General features: G+C 40.5%; 1 long non-coding RNA gene across 1 annotated transcript; it reads right to left on the bottom strand.

Annotated features, from left to right (window-relative positions):
• Nucleotides 1–562: 562 nt before the first annotated feature.
• Nucleotides 563–3,651, bottom strand: LOC138145755 (uncharacterized). Its single transcript, XR_011164301.1, has 2 exons — nucleotides 3,479–3,651; nucleotides 563–873 (listed from the first exon to the last, which is right to left on the bottom strand). It is a non-coding gene; the product is annotated as an uncharacterized lncRNA (long non-coding RNA).
• Nucleotides 3,652–7,089: the final 3,438 nt, after the last annotated feature.

Genomic DNA, 7,089 nt, shown 5'->3' with positions numbered 1-7,089 from the left:
AGCAGCCAGGGGCTCACAGAGAACATTCTAAAAGGAAGAAAGCTTTTAGAATTTAGGACTAAGACCTGGAAAAGAGATATGTGTCATCTCTCTGAAATAACTTGTAGAGAGAAGTCATTGAGTTCCAGGTATGAATAAGGCCAGCAGGGTGGTCTGTGATGGAAAATTAAAGATGTACCTGATTTTTCTGGGTGCTATGGATCGAAAGGTTCCTGCTTTTCTTCATAATTTCATGCAAAAGATAAGAATGCATCCTTCTGCTCTACTGTCTGCACGATCCAAAGTCAGCTCCTTTCAAAAATTTATGTGAAGGCTTTGAACAAATCAAAGAGCAGAAAAGGGCCATGTCTCTTGGATCCTACATTTAGTTAAGGAACTGTGGAATGCACAGGGAACACTGGTTCAAGGATTCTCATTTTGTCACCATCTAGTTCATCTGGAAAGTTTCAAGCTGGGTATGAGGATATTTCAACATGAGTGTGAAATGGAATCACTGAAGACTTGTAAGAGCAGAAAAGGAGCCAGGCTGGTTGACTAGTAAGATTAAAAGATAACAAGAAGATAAGTGTGTGGTTTCTATTGTAATTGATGGCTGACATCCATTTACCTCCTAGCTGCTTACAATAACCCTTCTCTACTTGGGCTCCCACTAGAAGATCCAGTGGTTCCCCCAAAGTGATGTTGATTGGATTGAAGAGGCAGCTCTCTGTTTTTGAATACGTCAGGACTCCTTGGATTCAAAACTGGTTTGGAAATGGAAATGGATTGAGACTTCAGTTCTGGTAGAGTTTGAGACACAGAAGACATGATGTTGCTTCTAGTTTTTCAGATGGTTTGTCTAAGAAGGCTTTGCTCCCAGGATACATGATCTGGCTAGAATGAAAGAAAATGTTGAGGCTTCATGATACAGATGTTCTCATGTTACATTCTTTTGACCTTGCTCTTCTTCCTACTGAACTGAGTAATTTTGCATGTAAGCTAAGGAACCTTACATCCTCTGTAACCTTACCTGGCAGACAGAAGACCCAGAGCCTCTGTTTTCTCTCTATCACCTTTGTTCTGGAGATTAGAGCATCATGGCCTTTCATCTCCTCTGTGGGCAGTGATAGGCAGAAGAAGCCTGCTCTTCTAGAGGGCATGAGTGACTAACTAGTTTTCAATCTATCGCTGTCTCTCTCTCTGTCTTTGTCTATATCTCTTTCCCTACACTAAGTATTCTGGTAGAATGTAAACTTCTTGAGGTCAGGAACTATTTATCTCACTTTTGCAGTCATAACCCTGTTATCTGGCATAGCACTTGGACTATAGTTGGCACTCTATGGGAACAATATTGGGAAGTTTATATGAGGTAGGCCAATGGGCCTAGGAGAGCTAATCCAATTCCATCCTCCTTTCAGAATTAATTATATGTCTCATATCTTTAAGGTTATTATTAAGCATTCTATTCTCATTATATAGACATCATATTTCATAGATTTGTATGTTTTCTGAGCTAGGAATTCCCCCTGAAATTCATGATAGACCATATGCTTAATGATACCCATTAAATGCCATTATCACCACCATCCCAAAGCAAAATTGTGCATATTAATATTTTTTTGGTGGAAGTTGGGGAAGAGGATAATTCAGTCTGTTAGATGCCCTATTGGCCACGAATAACAAAAATCCCCAGGTGAAGAGAGTCCTAGCTCTTAACAAGTGTGGGTGTTATAAACTTGGCAATGGTTTCTAGTAAAACAGTAGTGAGATAATTAGCTTGTGGAGAAAATCAGGCAGTCTTCTTAAGCCAGTTGTATTGAACCATGAATAGTACTGTTCCAGGTGCTAGAAGACACACAAAGCTTAAATATGATATGCTTCCTGCCCTCTTGAAACTTGAGATGATGACAGCAATATAATTTCTCTCTTTTCCCTAGTTTGAGTAACAGGATGGGGGAAGACAAAAATCTTTAATTATTGGGGCAGCAGACCAGTACTGAGATTTAGAGTGAGATGATAATGCCAAAGACAGGGGTAGAGGTACAGGGGAGGGTTCCCCCAAAACAAGGGTTTCCAAGTAACTAGCCCTAACCCAAAGACATCTTCCAGAGGGGACACTATCAAAGAAGAGGTGACCAAAGATTTCAAAACCTGTCACCTATAATGTCATGCAGGGTGAAAAGGGTAACCCTCATGAATGGATCAACTTCTTTAAATATTCTCTGATATAGATTAATGATCTACTGATTATGATGTATAAAAAGTTTGAGAGACATAATTTTTGCGTGACTAATCATTATATTAATCATATTGGCATATAATTAATAAAAGGCGTCAGTGCCACTCTTGAATGCCAAAGATCCCTCCCGGAATCCATTCAACACTTGGAACAGCCCTTGGAACAGTGAATATTCCTGAGGGTGACAGTCAACTCTGATTGATTAATAATAATTAATGAGAATGAATATTATGATGAAAAATGGGTTTATTCTAATGAGGGACTAGGTAGGATATAACTCTAATCACCCAGTCTTGGACAAAGAGCCTACTTATCCAGACTAACTCCCCCCCCCCCAACCTTAGGGCAATCTAGACAAAAGGGGGTACACCTCTGCTCTGATCTGGCTGAGTGGAACACAATGGGCCAGAAATTACCTTAGATTAAATTCTTTGTAAAATTTTTTCATTGGGTTGGGCAATAACTCCCACCCAGGATTAAAAGGCATGTGTTCTGGGGGATTTGGGCAATCTCATCCATCAACAATGTCCTTCAGGTGCTGACTCGACCTGGTAAAGAATTAGGATATGGGAAGGGCTCTCCTCAATCACTGGTCATTTAATAATTATTTCTCTCATGATAATGCAGTTGAGTGGGTCTTCCCCCCTTCCTTGGAGGATTTACCAAACTGTGGACTTGCAACTTCTTTTCTCATTTGATTAGGTATCAAGCAACCTTTTGACCCAATTGAAATGTCTCTTAATCAGTTCTCATAGTATTTGTGGAAAGGAACTGGTCAGATTGTTTCCTCTTCCTGTCTCCTCCTCCCCATTTACTGCCCCACTACCTTCATACTTCAGAGAGAAGGGAAATGAACCAGAGAAAACAAATGCTTTGGTATGGCCACAGAGGAAGTTTAGTCCTTTAGGCAAGTCCCAGTTCTATTACTCTCTGGTGAGGGAAGTTTGCAAGATTCTGACTCTAGGTCTTCTAATGACACAAACTACTTGTATCACTCTATAGTCAAATCAGAGGTGTAATTAGAGAAGACTGTGCTTTGCTTCGAGTATAAACACTCCTGCTCCTTTACCTGGCACCAGGCCACCAACCCTTCCCAACTCCCACCCTAGGTTCTGTCCTTTTAACACTGCTCTCATGGAACCCATGTTTTCACATCACCATTCTCCCATTTTTGTGCCCAGAGCAAATTCAGGTGAGTGGAGGGGGGTGGGTAGGAAATGCAGAGGCAGCCTGTTGCAATAATTTTAGTTTATGCCTTACCTGATTGAGGGGCTTTCATTTAGCTATCAATTTTGTAAGTAGCTCTGTTACTGCCAACGGTCCTTTTTCCAATGCTCGATTGGAGAATTAAGTACCGTGCTGTTTGGATTCATCTTGTAACATCTTCTGCTGGAGAAAAGGTCCAGCTGGTTTTGAGTTTGTAAATCCCTCCCAATCCCATCAGTAACAGGTTATGCCAGACTAACTTCATTTTCTTTTTTGAAAGAGTAACTAGATGAGTTAGCCAGGGGAACACTGCAGATGTAGTCTAACTAGGTATAAGCAAAACATTTGGCATAGTATCTCATGGTGACAAGATAGAAAAATGTGGGCTGGGTGGATAGTGCAATGAGTTGAAGACAGAATTGATTGAAAGACCAGAGTATCTATTAATGGGTCAATGTCAATTTGGAGGGCCATCTCTGGTGATGTGCCCTAGGGATCTGGCCTTGGCTTTATGTGCTCTGTGAATGTTGATCAATGATTCAGATGAAGTCATAGAAGTCATGCTTGTCAAAATTGTGGATGACATGGAGCTAGGAGGGCTATTAGCATGTTCAATGACCAGAAAAGAATTGAAAAAGATTAATGTTAGAGTAGCAGTTCTTAAACTTTTGGGTCTCAGAAACCCTTTATATTCACAAAAATTATTGAGGACTTGTTAAAGAGCTTCTGTTTATTTCGGTTATATCTATCAACATTTACTGTATGTGAAATTTCCATAAAATAAGTTTTGCTGTTTCAGACCTCTTAAAAGGATCTCAAGGACCCCCAGGTAGGGAGTGGGAAGGGATCTGGGCATTTTAGTATACTTCAAGCTCAACATGAGTCAACAAAGTGGCATGGTAGCCAACCTCTGCTAGAATTTCTAGCACTATCCTAAATATTAAGACAGGTGTAGTGGTCAAGATTGAAGAAGTAATAATCTTGTTGTATCCTACCCTGGTCATATCATATCTGAAAGACTGTTCACTTCTGGGTGCCATATTTAAAAAGAAAGATATTGACAAACTGGAATACATGAAGAATTGGAATAGTGAGAGTCCTAGAGAATATGCTCTATGAGAATGGACTGGAAAAACTAGGATATTTAGCTTAAAAAAGAAAAATTTAAGGGTAATATGATAGCAGTCTTGAGAGCTAGAAACACATAGTTGTAGTGATGATGATGATGATGACAGAAACAATAATAATAGTGATAACTAGCATTTATATAGTGCTTTTGGATTTGTAAAGTACTTTATAAATACTAAAAATATTTTATATTTCTAAAGATAAATTAACATATGTAACAAATTATAATTTATAATATATTTTCTATTTATTATATACATCAAATTAATATAATAAATTGTAATATACAATAAATATAATAAATGATAAATATATAAATATTATATCTTCATAACAATCCTGCTACTATTATCTCCCTTTACACAGATGAGGAAACTCTGGAGTCAGAGGACCTGAGTTGAAATTTTACCTCTAATGTTTATTACTCACATGATCTTGGGCTAGTCACTTAACCTCTCTGGAACTCAGTTTCCTCATCTGTAAAATGAGGAGATTGGATTAGATTTCCTCTGGGCTCTCCTAAAATCTAAAAGTATCTGAAAGATGGTCATGGAGAAGGTGATTGTTTTACCCCATAAGGCAGTTGGTTGAGGAAGCATTAGGCACACCTTCCTAACAATTAGAGCTGTGGCCAAGTGCAATGAGTTCACCTGGGGCTACCTGGTTCCCTCTCACTGAGAGCTTTAGGTAGAGGTCATTCAATGACCACCAGCTGAGGATGCTATAGAGGAGTTATTGGTAGATTCAGACAGACTGAATGCCTTCTGAGGTCCCTCCTAACCTCGAGACTGCATCATAACTGTATGTGATCCTGACAAAAGACTGAAGAGCAATGAAATCTACCTCTCTGTTGAGAAGTTGTGTGGCATAGAGGAGAGGGAGCTGGTCCCGGAATCCAGAAGACCTGAGTTCAAATCCTGTCTCAGACAAACTGGAGTTGAGTAACTCTGGGTAAATTATAGTGTCTTAATGTCCCCAGGAAGCTCTTTGCAAAAATTGTAGAGGTGATGTCTGCCTGCATTGGTAGAAGGAGTTTCCTATTCTGAGAATTTCTTAAATAGATTAAATAAGTTTCAGTGTCTGTTCCTACCTCCCCTCTTGTTTCCTTTGTCTATGTGCTTGGTTCCACTGGAAGTTGGTGATGAAAGAGCCTGTGCCTACCTTGGCCTTTTAAGGGAGTATTTTGAGGGGTGAGGGAGAGAGGGAGACAGACAGAGACAGACGGGGAGACAGACAGACAGAGACAGAGAGAGTCAGAGTCAGAGAGAGACAAAGACAGAGAGAGCATGAGAGAGCGTGAGCTGATCAGAATTGGTAGTCAGGAAGCTTCATTGCTATGAGGCCTGCAGAGCTCACACAGGAGGTTCCTAGAGACAAGCAGGAACATGGTAAGAGTGAAGTCACAGGAGAGATGCTGCTCAGAGCCTGTGGCTGAGGTCCCTGGCTCCCTTGAAGAGAACGGAGCAGAGGAGGTGATGAAGGAGGGCAGCACTTGTCCTTTGACAGGGGTGATGCTTTATCTGTTTTAATGAGAGTGAGTAATCTCATCTCCCAACTATTGGATTTCTCTTCCAGCACAGTCTGAGAGGAGAAGCAGAAGGAAAAGGTATTTTTAGAAAAAGGAAACATCACTTTTTGACCTGACTTTACTAAATGTACCCACCGAAATAAACAAATCCGACAGAAGTGAATTACTCCTTCAGTGACTCCTTCTAAAGACAGGGCTGAAGGTGGGACATAGAGGCCGATAGCCTGACTTCCCTCTACTCTGAATCCAGTGTTCACAGCCAGGAGGCTTCCAATTAGTCATCAAATGCTGTTGATTCTATGGTCTCAATGTCTCTTATAGGCCCCTTTCTCTCATCTGACTCTGCCACCCCCTCACCCCCCCAAGCCTTGTTACCTCATTCTTGGACTATTGTGACAACCCCTTAATGCTAGTGCCTTGTCTCTATAGATATTCTCCTGTTTAATACTGTCGATATCTTGTCAGTATATAGTTGTTTGCATGTTGTTTCCCCCAGTATGCCTTTTTGTCTATTCCCCCTTTAAAACAGGTAGTCAGTGGTTATCGAATGGGGAACCTTAGGGTTCAGTTCACAGAAGCTGTGTGTGCCTCATCTTACCCTCATTGAGGCTTGAGGGAATTTAGTTGTGTTAGTTGTGCCTGTTTTGACTGACCCCATTGAGATGTAGGGGTAGTTGCCCCCCCCCCCACTATCTCTGCAAGAGGGGTGATTAAGGAATGCTGTAGGAGTCTGGGCTCCCATTATCAGCAATCCTCTTCTGAGAAAACTAGACTAGACTAAAGTAAGATTATTAACGCCTTCTTAATGTCTTTCCTGTCTGACCAGATCAAGAGTAAACCTGTGCTAGCAGCCCTTCTGTGTGCTGTGTTTATTTGTCTTACACATGTATAGTATATATCTTGCTTTAAGTAATGTGACGCAGGAAAATCTAGATTTACATAGAGTAAGTTAGATATGGCTCCACTACATTTTGCAAAATAATTTACCATAGGATTCCTTGAAACGGCC

Source organism: Petaurus breviceps, unplaced genomic scaffold (assembly GCF_028583685.1).
Source record: "Petaurus breviceps papuanus isolate PSGF00001 unplaced genomic scaffold, PetGlider_PUasm1.0 90750, whole genome shotgun sequence".
Taxonomy (NCBI): domain Eukaryota; kingdom Metazoa; phylum Chordata; class Mammalia; order Diprotodontia; family Petauridae; genus Petaurus; species Petaurus breviceps.
This window is presented reverse-complemented; position numbering and strand designations above follow the sequence as displayed.